This window comes from Aegilops tauschii, chromosome 7 (genome assembly GCF_002575655.3).
Source record: "Aegilops tauschii subsp. strangulata cultivar AL8/78 chromosome 7, Aet v6.0, whole genome shotgun sequence".
In the NCBI taxonomy this organism is placed as follows: Eukaryota; Viridiplantae; Streptophyta; class Magnoliopsida; order Poales; family Poaceae; genus Aegilops; species Aegilops tauschii.
Genome location: NC_053041.3, coordinates 66,386,706 through 66,408,169, shown reverse-complemented (window position 1 = coordinate 66,408,169; position 21,464 = coordinate 66,386,706). Strand labels below are relative to the sequence as shown.

Below are 21,464 nucleotides of genomic sequence, written 5' to 3'. Positions count from 1 at the left end.
CTCTTGGTGTGTACCTTGTAAATTATGAGAGAAAGGCATTAGAATTACTCCAAAAAGCATTATTATGGATGAAAACATTATAAATAACAGTAAGAAAACATGATGCAAAATGGACGTATCGCTCCGTTGGAGGGAGGGCTTGGCATAGCTGGGAGACATGAAAGACGGGATGCACCATGCTGGAATCCAGAAGCTTGAGTTTGTACGCCACAACACCGATGCGTTGGAGTACTTGATACGGTCCGAAGTAGCGGAAGGCGAGCTTCTGATTGGCGCGAGTGGCCACTAAGCGCTAGATGTACGGCTGCAGCTTGAGGAAGACCCAATCATTGATGGCGAAGACGCGGTCTGATCGCGGTTTGTCGGTGGAGTCCTTCATCTGCTGGCACGCGCGAAGCAGATGTTGCCGTATGAGCACCACCATTTGAGCTCGGTCTTGAAGCCACTCTGTCAAATCCGGGGACGCACAGGCCACCGGGTCGACGATACCGAAGTGCCGCGGCGCGTGTCCATATAGGACCTCGAACGGGGTCATGCCCAAAGCTGCATGAGGTGAGGTATTATACCAGAATTCAGCAAGGGCCAGCCAGGCATACCATTTTGTTGGACAGGCATGGACGAAACACCGAAGGAATGTCTCTAGGCATTGATTCACGCGTTCGGTTTGCCCGTCAGTCTGCGGGTGCTGCGCTGTACTCATCGAAGCTTGGTGTGCGTGAGCCGGAAGAGCTCTTTCCACAGTGTGCTGGTGAAGATTGGATCGCGATTGGAGACAATCGACTTAGGAAGACCGTGCAGCTTGTAGATGTTTGCCACAAATGCTGGCACCACTTGGAATGTCGTGAAGGGATGGAAGAGTGCAATAAAATGGGCATAATGCGATAATTTGTCCACCACCACCAGAATCAAGTTGTAGCCGGAGGAGCGAGGCAGGCCCTCCACAAAATCCATTGTAATCATTTGCCATGCTTGACTGGGCATCGACAATGGTTCCAGGAGGCCAGGATAATGGACCCGTTATGGTTTGGCTTGCTTGCATATCTGACACGCCTCGACAAAGAGCTGGACATGATGCTTAAGCCTAGGCCATGTGAAGAGACGAAGCACTCGCCGGTAAGTCACATTGAACCCTGAGTGGCCACCAATGGCACTCGTGTGCAACGCATTGAGTACTTGCTTCTGCAGCTCTACATTATCACCCAACCAGATGCGTCCATGTTGCCTGATGATGCCTTCTTGCAATGAAAAACCATCTCGGGGTCCTTGTTTTGTTGCCAGTCGTGCAAGTAGGTGTTGTGCAGTGGGATCATCCTGGTATCCTTGCTGTACTGCCTCCAACCAGGCTGGTACTGCTATGGTGATCGCTGCAACATCTCCTTGAGGAGGTCGAGGACTGCGAGACAGAGCATCAGCGGCATAGTTGTCTGCTCCTTTCCTGTAAATGATGTGATAGCGCAGGCTGAGCATCTTGGCCATAATCTTCTGTTGCCATGGTGTACCGAGCCGTTGATCTTCGAGATGTATTAGGCTCCGCTGATCTGTGTGAACAATGAACTCATCATTCTGCAGATAGGTACGCCAATGATCCATTGCCAGCAATATGGCCAACCCTTCTTTTTATATGTGGAAAGCATTCTGTTACGGGGTCCCAGAGCGCGGCTGATGAACCCGATTGGGTGTTTTTCCTGGGATAAGACTGCACCAATGCCCAAATCAGTTGCATCCGTTTCCAGCTCAAAGGTTTTCTTGAAATCCGGCAGCGCTAAGACAGGCGCAGAGATGAGCGCTTGCTGCAAGACTCGAAATGCTCCATCCTCAAGTTCCGTCCATCTGAAAATGACCCCTTTCTTGAGTAAATCAGTTAGCGGACGACATGTAACAGCAAACCCCTTGACAAATTTGCGATAGTAGCCCACTAGGCCCAGAAATCCACGGACCTCTTTGACATTGGTTGGGACTGGCCAGTTTTGGACAGCTGCAACGTTTCTGCGTTGGTGCGCACACCATCTCCACTAATCTCATGGCCCAAATAACAGAGTTGCGGGTTGGCAAAGGTGCATTTGCTATGTTTGATCTTCAGGCCATGTTTCTCAAGCAATTGGAATACTTGGCGCAACAGCTGCACATGTGTGTCTTCATCACTGCTGTGTACTAGGATGTCATCAATGAAAACCAACACTCCTTTTCGTAACAGCGGTGCAAAGACTATGTTCATGCCCCCTTGGAAGGTTGATGGTCCTCCCGTGACACCATTTTCCATTACCTTAAACTCAAAGTGTCCATGGTGCGTTTTGAAGGCTGTTTTATGCTCATCCTCGGGTCTCATCCTAATCTGATAATAGCCAGCTCGTAGATCCAAACTGGTGAACAACCGAGATCCCGCCAGTTCGTCCAAAAAGTCATCAATGACTGGGAGAGGGTAACTATTCTTGATGGTGACTGCGTTGAGGTGACGGTAATCCACGCAAAACCACCATGTAAGGTCTTTCTTCTGCACCAGCAAAACCGATGATGCGAAGGGACTTGTACTTGGTTGAATGATGCCTTGAGCCAGCATATCGGCCACTTGTCGTTCCACTTCATCCTTCGGCGTAGGACTACGTCGGTACGGCCACAAATTGACTGGCTGAGCACCAGGTACCAAAGGAATGGAATGATCAAAGGATCGTTGCGGCGGTAACCCTCGAGGCTCTTCAAATAACATGCCATACTGTTCCAGGAGATCTCTAATAGCTATAGGGATTGGTGGTTGCGCCATGGCTGCTGCCGTAGCACAGAGTTGCACCACACGCGCAACAGCTTTCTGATTCAATTGCTCATGCATTTCCTCACCCAAGATCAAATGGCTGCTGGTGGTGTTTACTCTAGCACCTGCGAGCTGAATGTGTTCGCCCTCATAATCAAATGACATAGTCTTCTTCAACCAATGAACTTGCATGGGACTATGGCGAGCGAGCCAATCGATGCCCAAGATGACATCATAGCAACCAAGTGGTAGGACCTTGAGGTTGGTGGTGAATGTAATTCCTTGAGAGCGCCAGGTGCAAGATGGAATCTCTTGCTCATAGTGCAAAACCCCTCCATTGGCCACCCGAACAGTCAGTGGTCGCTGAGCTTTCTGGACCCCTTGCAAGCGTGAAGCCAACTCTGAACTGACGAAACTGTGTGAAGAGCCTGAATCAACCAACATAAGCACTTCGCTCTGCTAAACCCAGCCATGAAGACGCATAGCGGTTGGAGATTCCACTCCTTCGAGGGCTTCCTTGGACAGCACACATCAGTCGGCATCACTTGACAAAGTATCGCCTGCAGTGTCTCGGATGGTTGTGCGGTGAGCATCTCAATGAGCTCTTCCACCACGAGGAGCTGGACAGTGGGAGCCCACCGGTGCTCTCGGCTCCATCGCTCTCCGCAGGTAAAGCAGAGGCCCTTGGCGCGACGGTACGCCCGAAGAGCTGCCAACTTGTCATCACTGGCAGGCGATCGGTTAATGTCGGAGGCGCGGCGATCGTCCTGGCGTGCCACTGAAGTCCCGCTTCCATGCTTGCCCGGAGGCAGAGGCAGTGGTAACGCTGTGCGTGGCAGAGCACGAGCATTTCCTGATGAGACAGACGGAACAACGGGTTGTCTGTCCTCTCTGCGGAACGCCTCCATCACCTCCTCCTGCAAACATGCAAGATCCACAACAGTATCCAATGTTTGTGGGCGATGTAAAACGACAGCGGAACGAATTTCATGCTGCAAGCCTTCCATGAATTGAGTTACAAAGAAAGCAGGATCCCAAGAGGTGTGGTGTGCTAGTAGATGATGCATAATTTGAGTAAACTGTTTAGCATATTCAGCAACGGTGCCGGTTTGCTTAAGTATGTTAAATTGGTGCAAGATATTTTGAAATTCTTCGCGGCCGAACTGAGTGCAAATCGCGACAGCAAACCCCCCAATCTTGATAGTGCAAGTGGGCTTGTGAGGATTGGAGCCAGGTGAGAGCCCCATCTGTAAAAATACATAGCCGCACAGCTAACCCAAGTGTCTGGGCTCAACGTGCAAACCCGAAAGTACGCCTCACACTTGAGATGCCAGGCCTTCGGATTTGTGCCATCGAACAAGGGAAAATCGAAACCTGGCGGCGGTGGCAAGCGCTGGTACCCACGATCCCCCAAAAACGAATGCTCGCCATAGTGGAAGGGGTCGGACGTACTAGTGGCCGGAGGCAATCGTGGGGTTTGGATCTCCCCAGACGATTTGCCCCGTAGATCAGTGGTGATGCCGTGGCCATCGGGCCCATGACCGTGGTCACCACCAGCTTGAAGCAGCCCGACGGAGGTGGCCAGGGTGCGTCCAGCGTGGCAGGAAGCAGGGGAGGCAGGTCAGCGAGCCGAATATGCTGTGGCGTCGTCTCCTTGCTCATGGGCGGGGCCTTGTCGCAGATCTGGGTGCGGAGGGTACCCACCTCTTGGCGCAGGTCCTCCATGGACTGCTCGATGGAGGGCTTCCAACTCTGCAGATCGAGCACGATGGGGTGGAGGCCGTCGATCTTGGCCATCAGCCCGACGATGGCCGCGGTAAGATCCGCCAGAGCCTTGGCTTGATCGTCCATAGTTGCCGCCTTGCCGCGTCGAGTCTGGATGATCGACATAAATCGACCCGCCAGATTCGAGAAGGGGAAAAAATTGGATGGATCGGAAGGGCTCTGATGCCACTTGTTACGCTCCCGGTAGGGATAATTCACTGGATACAAGTAGATGTCACAATCTGATAAAATTCAAGGGTTCTACAGGAGAAGAAAGGGGATTCAGGAGGAGAGCCGCCGCCTACAGCCTAGTCATTTCTCGTCGGCTCACGCAGGAGGGGTTCGCTTCTTCTTAACCTATCCAGTGGTGTCCCAGATGTGGGTCGCGTAGCGGCTGTTGGGCTGGGTTGGACGACGCGGTCGCTCCGGGCCAGCCGTGGTAGCAGTGGGCCGCCCTTTGGATGCCTCTGCAGGTGGGATTGGGGGCACCGAGGGCGTGACAAAATCCTAGACTTGACATTGGTGCTCGCATTTTCCCGGATTTATTTTAGGTTTCCGGCGATGTTCGTTTAGTGGGATGAGACGTTCCCGTTGACTACGAGGTGTTCTCTTAGAGGTGCTCATAGGGGTGTTGTGTGCGTGTGTGCGTTCATAAGGATTAGTGTATGCTCATGTATGTGAGCAACTTCGTGTACTGTGTTAAAAAAATATGGCTTGAGGCAGGGGAATCCCGTATCCCCTTTTCTTTTTGACCTTGTTGCAGATGTGTTAGCTATTTTAATTGGGGGAGTTGTGCCTCCAGGTCTAGTAACATGTCAGACTAAAGATCAAAGGGAAGGGGATGTGTCTATCTTATAGTATGCTGATGATAGCATCCTACTTTTCCAGGATGATCTGGAGCAGGCTTAAAAATTAAGAAAATTCTATGGATGTTTGAAATTGTTTCTGGCTTAAAAATTAATTTTCACAAGAGTGAGGTGGTGTGTGTGTAGGAATGGAGGAGGATATAATTAAATTGTTTAAGGAAATTTTTACATGTGGGAGAGGTTCTTTTCCCATCAAGTTTTTAGGGATCCCTGTTGATGAAAAATGGTTAAAAAATAGTGATTGGAATCCTTCTGTTGGAAAGATGGAGAAAATGGATTGGGGGTGGCTGGGTAGATTCCTTAATATTGCTGGGAGAACTACTCTGCTTAATTCCTCTTTTAGTCTACCTTTATCCACGCTGTCCTTTTATGGTCTCCCAAAAGGGATCAAGAAGAAGTATGATAGACCTATGGCTAGTTTCCCGTGGAGTGGGGAAAAGGAGAACAAAATTATCATCTGGGCTTGGAGCACTATTTGTAGACCAAAAGAACTAGATGGTTTGGGGGTTTTAGATTTAGAATTAATGAATATTTATTTGCTTGCAAAATGGCTGTGGAATGGTAAGAAAACTAGGTTCTAGGGAGATGTATGGCTAGGAAAAGATAGCTTATCTCCGGCTTTTCCCATACTATATAACATCTCACAGAATCACCACATGACAGTCCATGATGTTTTGTCTTGTAACCTTTATTCTTTAAGCTTTAGGAGAGCTTTGGTTGGGGAAAAGGAAGAACATTGGGCAAATCTGGTGGATTTAGGTAAAAATGTGTCATTAAAATAAGCTGATGATAAACTCTCTTGGTTATTAGCAAGCTCTAGGTAGTACAGTGTGAAATCTTTCTACTCTACAATGCAGGTGGGGAAAATTCCTGACAGATTTCTTTGGAATGTTAAAATTCCACCAAGGGTTTAAACCTTCCTCTGGCTTGTTTTGAAACAAAGTATCTTGACAAGGGATGTGTTGTTACATTGTGGAGGGAAGGGTGAGGTTGTGTGCCTCTTCTGTGGGAATAAGGAGTCAGTGATCATCTCTTCTTCCAATGTCCGCTATCTAGATACATTTGGAATATTGTCAGTTGTAGCTTAGGGATCTAGTGTGATTACTATGATGCAAAAACTTACTTCCATGTATGGATGAAAAGTATGGGCTCTCGGAAAAAGAAAGTTTTCTCTGTTGGTGTTGCTACAATCATTTGGAGTATTTGGGAAGCACATAATCTTGCTTTTCAGAAAAAATGGCCTTATGAGCCGAGTGATGTTCTGTTTAGAATTTCGTTTTGGCTTAATGACTAGAGTGTTTTGCAAGGGAAGGAGGACGCAAAACTAGGTTTACAACGATGCACAAGACTTCTGGAGCGATTCGACATTGAGATCTTTCAAGCAAAGTGGAGCTGGGCATCGTGGGTAATAAGACTGGAAGGTGGCTGGTCGTGGATGGAGATGTCGTGGTCATTTTGGAAGATGTAGTTGCTTTGTCTGGAACTTTGATGTTTGTTGGAGTTTGATCTACTTGTCCTTAGGCTGGCTTGTGGGATGGGGTGTCAGCACGCCCTCCAATATGTCTTTATTTTCTCTTTTGCTTCAACTATTGTTTAGTTAGGTTTCTCTTGCTACATTTGCCTCCCACGACAGGGAGTAGTGGTGTGGTTTGAGCCTTCAGGTGGTGTTGCATTTGAGCCTTCAAGGGGAGTCGTCCCTTTTGTCAAAACAAATTGTTTTGGCATATTACATATTTTATCGCTCACATTAAAGGTTTAGAAACCAGATTAAGTATGTGCGAATATGGCATAACCTGCTTTTCATTTACAAAGTCAGGGTTTGGTACACATGGCAGCATATGGCCTGCCAGGATCCTTTGACTCCTTGTTTGGGTCTAAACACACTTCACTCTATTACTCAATAATGTTCATATGGATACAGTTGAGGTCTGGAGGATTAAGAAGCCAAATTCGATGCCCTATCCCCAGACCAAAAGCATGTTTAGCAAGGCTATGCCTCGACGTCAATATCTCTTCCTTCAAAAATGAAGGAACAATGATGAAACTGGCTAGACGTAGATTTAATCCTCGTGATGATGCTTGCATACATGCCTCGAGTACCTTTTTGTATGTCATCCACAACTCCTTAACAATCTAAAGAAATCACCACATTAGGTTAGGAGAGAGCTAGCGCAAGGGCTAAAGCCTCTCGACATGCCAATGCCTCAAGGGAAATAGGATCCATAATGCTTGAGCATCTGTAAGTCGAAGAGCCTAGGTATTTGCATGAAGCATCCCTACGCACAACACTACAAGCCCCTTCATTTGAAGCTCTCGAGACCGCATCATCCACCCGAATCTTTGCGATACTCGGCGCAGGCGGAATCCATCTATGGAGCGGTTGTCTAGTTGCTGCGGTAGAAGTCCCATGGAAATCTTTGGCTTGCAATCAGCAAGTTTTCTTATCTAACTCTTAACAAAATTATGAGTGGCAAGTGGGTTTTGAAAGAATTGTTCATGAAGCACTTTTTGGCGGGAGTGCCAAATCTCCCATAGGGTAACAAGTACTTTAACAAAATCATCATGAGGAAGGCTGTCCAACAATGAGAAAAACCAATGTTTCGCATATGTTTCCCTAATGCAATCCAACACATCTAGCAAGTCAGAATCCTGAAGGGCCCAAACACAATGTGTCATGTTGCAATGAAGCAACGAATGTTTCCAAGAGTCATCTGGACCACATAGGCCAACTTGTCACGGTCGACATGTTCTGATAGTGTAAAAGTTCAGCAATTGGACACAATTGCAATCGAGTAATAATGCTTGCAGTTGCAACTGTAGATATGGACATGCAACTGGCCTATAAAAATTGTACCGGCCCTTGTTGCAGTCACATTGAGGGACATGTAGTTGTAGTTGGGTTGCAACACTTGTGGTTGCAAGTCCAATGGTGGACATAATAACACCCCCTATTGGCCTAATTGCAGCTTCATTGGGGCCATGCAATTGCAGTTGGGTTACAAACACTTATAGTTGCAATTCTAAGTAGGTTGACGTATAACTAGCTGACAACCCCCGTTTGGACCCAGTTGTAGTTGCATTGGGGCATGAACTTGCAGTCGGGTTGCAATTCTTGCGATTACAAGTCTAGTGATGGGCATGCAACTGCCAACAACCCCCATGCCGGCATGGTTGAAGCCGTAATTAAAATGGCATAAAATAAAGAAACAAAAAAACTTATAAAGAAAAGGAGAAAAAGGGATTTTTTAATAAACAACAGTTGTATCCCTCGCCATGCTTTTGTCTTCATGTTCTCACTTGCTGCAACCAAACTTGGAAGAATAAGAATGAACATCCATTGTCCGTTGATCTAGTTTCCATAGAAAATAGAAAAGGCCGTAATGCGCTACGAGCAACATTAACGAACAATGATAAAGAAGGGTCATGCACAATGTTTGCTGGACAGCATGCGAATCACATCGCAATTTGATTAGACGGCCGATGGCATGGATGAGGCATAGTTAAAACTCATGTTGTCACATGAAAAAGAATAGCACAAACAAAAGAAATGAAGACGAACTAAAGTAAAAAAAAGAGCAAAAAATCAAGAATGAAAGAACATATAAATAAATAAAAGTAAAAATAAAAAATTTAAGGGAAAAAATGAAAAACAAAACTAGAAAATAAATAGGCAATAGACATAAAATAGACAACTTTTTTTTTTGCAAAGCAGCCTAGAAAACAAAGTGAAAGGCAACCTGGGAAAAATAGAAACAAGCTCATATAAAAATGAATAGGCCTCGTACTAGATAACCCCAGAAAAATTTAAGGATGGAAGCGGGCCGTGCTGGGCTTCAACCACATTGATGTACAAACCGCACGATAAAAGCAGTTGCTCAAGCAATCCTTGTTTATTCTATGGCATGCTTGAGGTTGCCACGTGGTACATGTGAGAATGTGACGTCAATGATCCGTCAGTTCTAGCAAGGAAGCAAGAGGGGCAAGAGGAAGCCGTGCTGGGTTTCATGGGATGTATGCTCTACACCAAAATCATTGGAAGGCCTGGGCTTTAAGGACATCGAATTATTCAATCTGTCGCTCTTGGCAAGACAAGCATGACGCTTGATTGAGGGGCCTTCGACACTGAGTGCAAGGATACTAATGGCCATGTACTACCCCTCGGTTCCTTTCTTAGATTCTGAGTTGGGAGCTTATCCCTCGCTGATTTGGAGGGCGATCCTGGATGGGCGAGATGTTATTGCACAAGGCATCATTAAAAGGATTGGAACGGGCGAGAACACCAACATGTGGATGCAAAACTGGCTGCCTAGGTCGGGCATGATGAGACCGGTCGCTTCCCTGGTGACCAGCCCACTACAACATGTCTCGGACCTCATAGATGCTTCTTCAAGTGCATGGCGGGAGGAGGAGCTGAGGAGAATCTTTATTCCAATCGACGTGGAAGTCACACTATCTATCCCACTGTGTACGAAGAGGATCGACGATTTTTGGGCTTGGGGTGAAGATCACCAGGAATAGTTTTCGGTAAGCTCGGCATCAGATCAGATCAAGAGATGAAGGCGTGGGTGTCCTTGTGGAACATCAATGTCCCCTCAAAGCTGAAAAACTTTGTTTGGAGATTATGTAGGGACTCAATACCAACATCAGATATTCTTCATCACCGGCATATGGCCTCAAGCTCAATCTGCCCATTCTGTTCGGCGGAAGATGGTGGAAACACGCCTTAATCGATTGCATCTCCGCAAGGTGTGTGTGGTCTCTGTCATCCAAGGAGATGGTGGAGAAGATGTGTGATAACCTGAACTTAAATGCTAAAAACTATATCTTCACAATGCATCAAATATTGTCGCATGAAGAGTTTACGTGCATGGTGGTCACTCTCTGGGCAATCTGGAGGTCAAGGCGAAGAGCAATTCATGAAGAAATCTGTAACAGTCCCTTATAGATCCATCTTTTTATCAATGTGTTTTCGAGGGATATTGATATACTATCGAAACCAAGACAACAGACTAACACAAGTCGGGCTGCTAGGCCTTGTCATTGGCTAACCCCGCCCCAGGAGTACATGAAGATGAATGTTGATGCTGCAATTTCGAATGGAAAATTTGGTGCGGTTGGAGTGGTCTGTAGGGATTCAGATGGAACTTTTTTGGGGGGCTTCTGCTATTACTTTTCAGCACATCCATGATCCTATTATACCGGAAGCTTTGGCGGTAAGAAAGGCGGTAGCAATCGCGGAGGATTTATATGTTCAGACGATCCAAGTGGCGTCTGATTGCAAGATCGTTGTGGATGATATCAAGCAAAGATCAGTCGTGGATCATGCATCTATTATACATGAAATAGAGCGATCATATGTTTTCACTGCTTGTAATATTATTCACGAGTTTAGGAGCTTGAATTTCGACGCTCACACTCTCGCTAGGCAAGCACTTTCACTTGGGTTCAACCGCCATGTTTGGTTAGGCCTGCCCAGGGATTCGAATTTTCTCCCCGTAAACCTTTTGACAATTTAAATAAAGCCTAGCGAGAATGTCTAAAAAAAACCGCACGAAAGAACCCCTAAAAAACCACAGAAAAGAATCTAATCGCCACCGTACACTCCCCTGCGAGGGCTATGTTTTTTTTTCTAAGACATGCCCATATTTTGCTTATAGCGAGATGTTGCATGGCCTCGTCTGAAACTTCCTCGGATCGCTTTAGTACCGGCCCAGTAAAGTAGCTACGTTTTTCACCGCGTTGCACAATTTTGCATAGTTTTTTTTTCTTTGGTTTTCTTTGTTTTCTTTTTTCTTTTTGGATTTTTCTTTCTGTTTCTGTAATTCTTCACGGGTTTCATTGTTTTTGTGTGTGTTCTATCTCCGTTTTCATTGTTTTTTCTTTTCTTTCCTAGCTTCTTCTTTGTTTTTTTCTTTCTTTCTTGGCTTTCTTTGTTTTTCCTTGTTTCTTTCCCAGTTTTCAGTGCTTCCATGCTTTTGCATTGGTTTTCTCGGTTTTAATTTCCTTTCTTTGATTTTTTTTACTGGATTTCATTGTAGATTTTCACCGGTTTCTTTTTTGTTCAACCAATGCCAACATTTTTCGGTACACATTCTCCATTTTTCGTGTACATTAGAAACATATTTTGTTTACGCCTTTAACATTATTGAAACTAGCGGGGTTACCCGCGCATTTGCGCGGCTAGATATTTTACAATTTACAATTTCATATGTTAGAAGCTATATTTTGTGAGTTATATATTTTTGCACCTTAAGATAAACATCTAATACTACCTTAAGTTAAAACTTATAATGGTTTGAACTAATAATCAATTATATAGAACCACAAAATTTAAATTTGTGAAAAAGTGCATTTTGAAGTCAAACATATTGTCCTAGAATGCTTTTCTTTATGTGTATGCAGTGAAGATGGCTTTTTTGCCTCGCTAAATTAGCTAATTATTATATATGTCTTGTTTATCATGGAAATTGTACTACTAAATTTCTACGTATATGCCATTTGTACTTTAGTCCAATAGAGATGGTTCAGAAAGCCTATATTTATTTGTTTTAAGTTTGATTATTATTCCAACTCTAATATACTCTGCCATCCAACTTCGACAACCCTCCTATAACGACATCTCATTAGCAAGCATCATCGATTAGCGGACGGATTTACCACTTGGTAACTTAGTTTTATTTATCCAATATCACCTCCACAATTCATAGAATTAGACCATACGATTGACAGTTAGTTTTTGACTATGCAATCCTTTTCCTGGTTTCTCAAATCCAAGTTACATGGGATGGATGTAAATTACAATGAGGCTGAGTGGGTTTCCCACGTAAATAAATGGGGAATATTGGTATATTAAATTTTAACACATTTTAATGTGTGTTCCCTTCACATCCCGTTACTGGAGGCATGATTTTCCAATTTAAACTACTGATGCGACGAAGGAGAAGTGAAGCACAAAGCTAGTATCTTGCTGAAATCACTTTCGGCATGAGCACATGCAATGCGACTCGAATTAAAAAAAGAATGCTACTCCGATTGCTCTCATGCAGCCATAGTTTCTGATACATATTCAAGTGTATGCTTCTCTTATCATAATTAATTCTTTAAATCTCCATTGATAAGTAGGCTTTGATAAAAGTAAAATTGTTAAGGTTGTTACATATGAGGACATGGTTTAACGAAGGTGACCTCACTGTAGGTTTGGTTGGCCTTGTCCATGGTCTTTGACTTGTCCGACAGGCTGTTCATTATCCTTGACATGTATCTAATGTTCCGATAGAGATAGTGGCGGTGTCTGGTTTTGATGTGTTAGTCATTGTTGTTTGTTTTTGATGGGCGTTGTTGAGTCCATGCCGTGTATGTAAGTACACTCATGTCTTATATGCATTCAACTTCAAATAGATTGTTGAGATACACGTGCAAAGTTTCGTAAATGGGTATGACCTTGTGTATGCACATGCAAAGCAATCAAGTACGGGATTGACTTTGGGGTTCTCTGTATGTAGGTGACTGATATATAATACACTCATATGTATAGGACTCATGGCTTGCATGTTCCATACGAATATGGTCCCATCTTTGTGCTACAGCGTGTGTGTGGTTGTTGCCATCCATCAAGGCCACTGCCGCAACCAATGGCGCCGACACTCAGTAGTAAGTAGGGCAGCCAAGTAGCTTCTCGTTCTGCTCATTGCCCAATCAAGTACGTGATTGACTTTGGGGTTCTTTGTACTCATATGTATAGGACTCATGGCCTGCATGTTCCGTATGTATATGGTCCCATCTTTGTGTTACAGCGTGTGTGTGGTTGTTGCCATCCATCGAGGCCACTGCCGCAACCAATGGCGTCGACACTCCATGTAAGTAGGGCAGCCAAGTAGCTTCTCGTTCTGCTCATTGCCCCGTCCGCTATCATATAGGGGCCGAGGAAGCGCCTGGCTTGTTGCTAAACGTTGAAGAGCTCTGCGATTCAGCTAGTGCATCCCCTCGTCATGTGCACCGACTCAATCAGTACGACGACCATGAGGTCGTGGCCGACGACCTGGCCGCTTGGTCATGCCATGTTTGGAGCTTCATGTTTTGCGACCACGGCCGCTTGGTCATGCCCTGTTTGAAGCTTCATGCTTGCGACCACGATCTCGACGGTCCCCCGAATCTGCCACATCATGTGTTAACTTGCTGCACGCTAGCCCGTCCCCTCGTGTTCTTGGCACCAAGAACTCCGCTGCACCTGATGCCTTGTAGACGGATTACTCCAGCAAGCACTCCCTCTGTAACATGTGCTTACCAATCCCACTCAGGCATGTATATACTACGTGAGGGGTTAGACTTTATTTAGGGAAGAGAGGAGGATGAGACCTTGTTTTATAGTATTCTATGTATGCATGCATGGTTTCCTTTCATGGAAGCACCTTGCCCGTATGGCTCTTTCTTGTTTTTTAATGCGTTACCTGGTCTGGTTTTTCACATGTCCATGTTAGACACAGATTCGGTGGACTTGTTTTTTTTGTTCCTTTTAATCTCAGCCATCATAATTAGAATCAACGGATGATATATTTTTAGTCGTACTGTAGACATACTTTTTTTGCGGGACCATACTTTATTATATTAAACAAAAGTATACTGGGAATTTGTTTGCCCTACACTCTATGCTAGGTTCTTTTTTGCCGGAATACACTCTATGCTTTGTACGTACACATGTTGCTTTTTTATCAGGTTAGGGAAACTTTGTTATTTCCCATGAGAAGAGAATTTTTTTTAAGACGTAAAGAAAGTTCCATATCCCACGTGAAGCTCCGATGTAGTAGTATTTTGATCAGACTCTTATTTTTTGGGGCGCTTGGACTCTTTAAAGTTGGCAGCCGTGTCTTTTTTTAGCTGTTTGGTAGGCGTGCCTTTTTCTTTACGGGAGGCACTCTTTCCTTACAATGCCAACGTACGTTCTCTTCTATAATTTTCTAGGACAGATATTTTTATAGAAAAAACATATATGTGCCGAACTACTTTTACGTGTCATGCCCAATTGTTTGCACCTAACTATATTTGTATGTAACGCTACATCTATTAAATCCTAATCGTTGATATATAAAATTGGCGGTCAAGATAATTTAATAGATGTGGATGAGCGTGATGTCTTGTTTGACTCTTGTTTTGGGGCGCTTGGACTCTTTAAAGTTGGCAGCCGTGTCTTTTTTAGCTGTTTGGTAGGCGTGCCTTTTTCTTTACGGGAGGCACTCTTTCCTTACAATGCCAACGTACGTTCTCTTCTATAATTTTCTAGGACATATATTTTTATAAAAAAACATATATGTGCCGAACTACTTTTACGTGTCATGCCCAATTATTTGCACCTAACTATATTTGTATGCAACGCTACATCTATTAAATCCTAATCGTTGATATATAAAATTGATGGTCAAGATAATTTAATAGATGTGGATGAGCGTGATGTCTTGTTTGACTCTTGTTTTAAGTATATAATAGATAGATTTGACTCTTGTTTTAAGTATATAATAGATATATGATTAATATTTTTATTAAAAATATACTTTTGTGACCAATATTTTTCATATACATTTCATATTTATGGTATATATCTAATATATTTATATATACACGTTTAACAATTTTCAAATACAAGATTATTATTTTTTGAATACATGGTCAACATTTTTAAATACATGACGAACACTTTGTGATGAAAATATACATTTTTTCACACACAATATACATTTTTTGTATACTCCAGGAGCATTTTTATATAAATTTTTGATTTTTAAACCATGATCAACATTATTTGATAAACTTTGTATTTTTAATATATTTTTCATATACATGACAAATAGTTTTTCTATACACATTTAACATTTTCACATGCTTGATTAACATTCTTCAAATACTTTATTCACATTTTTTCTCAAACCTTGATTAACATTTTTTCAATACACGATCAACATTTTTCGTACACATTGTATTTTTTTATATATTTTTGTACATATGACAGACATTTTTATGTACACATTTTAAAAAATTCATCTTCTTGATTAACATTTTTCAAATACTTGATTCACACTGTTTTTCAAATGCTTGATTAACATTTTTTTAAATACGTCATCAACGTTTTTCATACACATTTTATATTTTTTGTATACCTTTTCATATAAATGAGAAACATTTTCTCTATACATATTTAATATTTTATAACACACATGATCAAGATTTTTCATACACATTATTTTTTATTTAGTATATGTTTTTCGTACACATGACAAACATTTTTCTATGCACATTTAAATTTTTTCAAATGCTTGTTTTGTATTTGGAATACTTGATTAACATGTTTTCAAATGATTGGTTAATAGTATTTCTTAATACACAATCAACATTTTTAATACACATTGTATATTTTTGTATACATTCGTATAGATGAGAATTATTTTCTCTATAGACATTTAACATTTTTCAAATGTTTGTTTACCATTTTTTCACATGCTTTATGTAAAGTGTTTTGTAATATATTTAGATTATTTGGTAGTCTACAAAAACAAGAAAAGAAGAAGAAAACTAAAAACATGAAGAAATATACAAAATGAGGCAGTGGCTTCCTGCGCTGGGCCAGCCCATTTAGTGAGGCGCCTGACGAAATCGTAACCTATGACGAAATCACTAATTGAGGAGCGCTCCCGGCAACGATTAGTCCGGGAGCGCTCCCCGCGCGCCAAGTGTCATGCGCGGAGCGCTCGTGAGACTTTTCCAAGGCGCTCCACGCGCGACACTTGTCGCGCGCACGGCGTCTCCCGTGATTTCCGGTTTCCGGTTTCCCTTTGTGGTTTTTCCTTTTTTCACTTTAGTCCTTGTACTTTTAATGTTTTGTAATACCTTTTGATTTGTTTTGAGATCTGTTTCTCTCTCGTGTGGGCGAACCGTAGTCGCGCACTGTTCTTTCTTTGCCGCCGTCTCCGCCCGTCACGGCCGCCGCTCTTGTCGCGTGGTTACGGCGGCCCCTGTCCCAGCCGCGGCGCTTGTTGCCTGCTCTTACGACGGTCCTTCTTTAGCGCCGACCGCGCTTCCCCATTCGCAATATCGTCGTTCCCTACTGGTTGCATTCGTGAGTTTCCTGTTTCCCTTTATCGTTTCTCTTTTTGTTCCCATTATATTTCTGGGATATGGAGATTTATGGGGTAGCTACAGGTGGGGACTACCAACACTATCAGATGTCAAGTTTCAACTGGGTTTTGTGGGATTAGTTCTTGATAACCACTGTGTTCCTTGCAGTTATGGCTTGTGCTTTTTGCCGTATGCCTGGTGGCCCGTGTTCTTCTGTTGATTCTTCTGTAGATGGGTTCAGTGTGGTTCTGGATCGGCGTTGTTGGAGGCGTGTTGTAAGAATATCATTTTATAATTGTTCAATTTTTGGCACACATGCTTATTTCTTTTGGTGCTGCCCATGCTGTTTAGATTTTGATTATGATCCTTGTTTTGATTTGTTGTGCAGTATGTTCCGTGCAGTGTTAGAGCTCATCTTGCTCGTTACATCGAGGAGTGTAGGGCTTTAGGCATAAGGAGGGGTGACGAAGATACTGATCTTGCTCTTCAGTGCAATGAGGGTTATTTGTATGGTGTTCTGTTTAGTCATGGTCGGGTGAGGAGCAAATTCCATGGTCCTTCCTGGGAACGACTGGTCAGTGATTATGGTGTTCGTCCTCGTGATATAATGACCATTAGGCTTGAACATTATGGAACGTGGATTGGTATTTATTTCTACCGTGTTGGTCGTGTAGATGCGTTGTCTCCTTTACCGTCTGTTGGTAAGGTTTATTTTTAAGGAAGTTTTTAGCTTGTTTTATTGTACATGATGATTTTTCTGTTCCCTTGAGCCTGTGTAATTATATTTTGTAGCTCTTGATGGTTTGAGCGACTCCGAGATGGAACTTGTTGGGAGTTGTTATTACACCCATGGTATTTTTCTTAATTATCAGCAGATGTATTTCATGAGGTGTCAACTCTTTGATGATGAGTACATACCCTGTTGTCCTTTTGTTCACAGGATTGATGCCATGAATGTTAATGGTCATCATATGGTCAGATTTTTTTCCACTGTTTTTTCTTTGTTTCTGTTTATTTATTTATTTTTATTATCTCTTCTATTTATAGTTTTGAATTTTTGTTCTATTTCTGATAGCTTGATGTTTTTTGTCAGGTTATTCCTGGTATTGTTGTGAGGAGTTTGAAGGAGTTTGTGACTTTTCCTAGGAGTGGCGTTTTAACTCTTGAAGTTACTTTGGAATCTGGTGATGATGATATATATGTGAGCACTCCTTGCTCCTACTTCATTGGCTTAGGTAATAGAATGGTGTTCAAACAAGAAGGTTTCAGTGATTTTCTCCAGGCATCGTGTATTGAAGTAAACAGCTTGGTGCTGATAACTTTCAAAGAGCATGATGGAAGGCTTGTTGTTACCTTCAATCTTCTGCCACAGTGATGTTAGTTATAGCCTTTGAATATAATGGATTTTGTTTAAAAATCTATGCTACAGTTTAATGTTATTTGGATATATGAAACGATATGAACCTAACAGTTTATTGCTGTTGTTCATTTGTAGAAGAGACATGGCCGTGCATCTCTTTTAAAGATGTTTTTTGGACGGATGTTATTTAATTGGGGTCATAGTTATAAATACAGTAGAGGCACATGTGTTGTTTACTCTGAGGCATGGTTGTGCATCTCTTTTATGTGAGACACGTGGATTGAGCAAACGGAGGCACGAAATTGAACTCAGTACAGACACAGTTGTGTGGAGGCACGTGTATACTGAGAGGAGCGTGTGTGCAGACCAAAGTTGGACGGGCGATCACGCGTGCGGAGCACGTAGAGTTACTGTGGGTTTCATGTGATGCACGTGGATTGAGCAAACGGAGGCACGGAATTGAAGTCAGTACAGGCACGGTTGTGTGGAGGCATGGGTATACTGAGAGGAACGTGTGTCCAGCACCAAAGTTGCACGGGCGATCACGCGTGCCGAACACGTAGAGATACTGTGGGTTTCATGTGAGAGGCACGTGTGTCTGTAGTACGTAGAGTTACTGTTGGTTTTATGTGAGGCACGTGGATTGATGAAACGGAGGCACGAAATTGTAGTCAGTACAGGCACGGTTGCGTGGAGGCACGGGTATACTAAGAGGAGCGTCTGTGCAACACCAAAGTTGCACGGGCGATCGCGTGCGCTAAGCATGTAGAGTTACTGTGGGTTTCATGTGAGGCACGTCGATCGAGAAAACCAAGGCACGGAAGTGAAGTCAGTACAAGCACGGTTGTGTGGATGCACGGTTTTGAACCCTCTTGCTGCTGTCAAGTTTCTGGAGGCACGGATGTATGGCAGCAGAGGCATCGGTCCGAATATTTGGTTAGAGAGACTCGGTTGTGGATGTACAGGTGTGAAGTCTCTAGGGTCACGGGTACATGGCACCACAGGCATGGGTTGAGTAGACACTTAGAGAGCCATGGTTGTACATAGGTCAGCTGCACACGATAGTGTAGTTTTGTGGCATCATGGAGAACTGGTGTACGGAGAGGAACCTGTGTGCAATAGCAAGGATGTTCTGAATGGATGGAGTGGTGTTTGATGTGAAATAGTTGTGTTGTGTGATTTTAATTTTTTTCAAATGTGGTTAAAGTAACAAAGTTCTTGTCCCTTGCGTCTGTGTACCGAATGTTCTTCTACAATATTTATGAATTGTTCACGCCAATGTTGAATAAGCATTATACTGAAAGTTTATAACGATACCATCACATATTCTTGTAAATGCACGATGCATCTTGTAAAGGTTAAGTATGAAAATTATAATACAATATCGTGGGACATATCTCTCGTTCTATATTCATGGATACAATATATGCTTGCTCAATACTGGGACATAACTTACTAATTACATTTAGACATGCAAAACGTACTATGCATTTGTACATGAGCACACCACTGTGTTTAAAGTTCAAACGTAAAATAGTAATACAATACACACAACATCTTTGAGCAACAACAAACATATTTACAACATAGGTTCATTCAATCTAATTTTTTTAGAGTACGCCAAAAGCATACCGTAATTATAGAAGGGAGAAAAGTTGTTTACAAGAGGCCGCACAAGACGACGAGTCGTCGAGGCGGGAGACTCCAACTCCACACAAGGAAAAACCAAAGCCTACTCTCTCACAAACCTAGCTAAACCCTCAACTCCTACTCCCGCCGATTTCCATTGCTTTATCTCTTCAAGGATAATAAGCACTAAACTAGTGTCCGATTTAACTTGGTCGTCTCTATTGAACACCCTAGCATTCCTTTGCTTCCAGAGGTGCCATGCGGTAGCGATGACGAAGGAGTCGAAACCTCTCTTGATCTTCCCATGAAAGGAGGCGCGCGTCCTCTCCCACCATGCCATGAAAGTGTCATCTTGGTTTGGGATATGGATGTTGACTTGTAGGGCCTCGAAGCATCCGTGCCATACTTGCCTCGCGTAGACGCACTGAGCAAGGATGTGATCCACAGTGTCCTCATCCTACGCGCACGTGAAGCAAGGCGAAGTAGTCTCTTGTAGCCCGTGTCTAGATCTGCGGTCCGAGGTCCAGAGCCGATATTGTGAGGCCAACCAGGCGAAAATTTTGCATTTGAGTGGCACCCAGCTTCTCCAAATTTGGTTGGCAGTGGCAGAGCGTGTTAGGCCAAAACAGAGCCTTTTGTAAGTGGACTTTGCCGAATAGGTTCCAGATTCATCACACGGCCAAATGAAGGCGTCAGGTTCCGCATCATTCCTGACCACCGAGGCGATAGCTTGCTGGAGGTGAATGAGTTGTATATGGGCAGTGAAGGAGAGCCGGCCTTCGATATCTAGCACCCAGGCGCCGTGAAGGAGAGCCTGCTGGACAGTTCTTTTGCTCTTGGTCCGTTTCTCGACCATTGCTGCGATCAGGGGGGCGATGTCCCTGATAGAGAAGCCGTGTATCCACCTATCAGTCCATAATAGAACCGTTGAACCATCTCCAACTCCGATGAGAACCATGCTGTCAAACACTGCTTTAGCTTCCTTGTCGATCATGAGATGCAAGCCTTGCCACGGCCGGTTGGGGTCCGTTCTCCTGAGTCACTCCCATCGGACCCGTAAGGCCAGCCCTTGCAGTTCGAGGTTTTTGATGCCCAAGTCGCCATAGCAAGTAGGCCGGTAGATGGTTTGCCATGCCACAAGACATTGCCCTCCATAGACAGTGGTTTTCCCAGCCCAGAAAAATGCTCTCATCCATTTTTCAATCTCTTCAAACACCCACAATGGCGCATCCATGACCAGCAAATGATGGATCGGCCGCGCCGAGATCACACTTTTGGTGAGCACGAGCCTTCCCGGTCTTTGTATCAGCCCTCGCTGCCAAGCCGGCAGGAAGTTCTTGACTTGGTCGAGCATTGTTTGCCATTGAGCTTTTGATAACTTACAGATGCCGAGCTGGAGCCCCAAATATTTGCAAGGGAACACGCCCATTTGACAGTTGAAAAACTGCTGCACTCTTTCGGCATCACCTGGAAGTCCTTGGATGAGTATGGCAGAGGTTTTGTGGTAGTTGATTCTCAGCCCGGAGGCGTGCCCGAAAGCCTGGAGTATCTCTCTGACACAGGACAAGTCTTGCTCCGTTGGTCGCACGAACAGTGCAACATCGTCAGCGTACAGGGACAGTCTTTGATTTGCCATTATGCCGTTGAATGATGAAAGGGCGCCCGCGCTAGTAGCTCTACATATCAGGACAGATAGGACATCCATGGCAATCACAAAGAGGAGCGGCGAGCTGGGATCTCCTTGCCTCAGACTCCGGGCATGATCTAATCTTTTCCCTTGGTTTCCATTCACAATGACTCTGGTGGAAGCAGATTGGAGCAGTATCGCGATCCATCACAGGAAGTTTGTGCCGAATCCCTTGGCTCTGAGCACTTCGAAGAGGAATGGCCACGAAATAGTGTCGAACGCACGCGAGATGTCCAGCTTGATGAAGACTCCGGGTGACTTCTTGCGTGAACTTTCCTAGCGACCTCCTTGACCAAGAGGAAGTTGTCA

The 21,464-nt window shown here is 44.0% G+C and overlaps 1 pseudogene; it reads right to left on the bottom strand.

Annotated features, from left to right (window-relative positions):
• Positions 1-1,017: 1,017 nt before the first annotated feature.
• Positions 1,018-4,597, bottom strand: LOC141026830 (uncharacterized; annotated as a pseudogene).
• Positions 4,598-21,464: the final 16,867 nt, after the last annotated feature.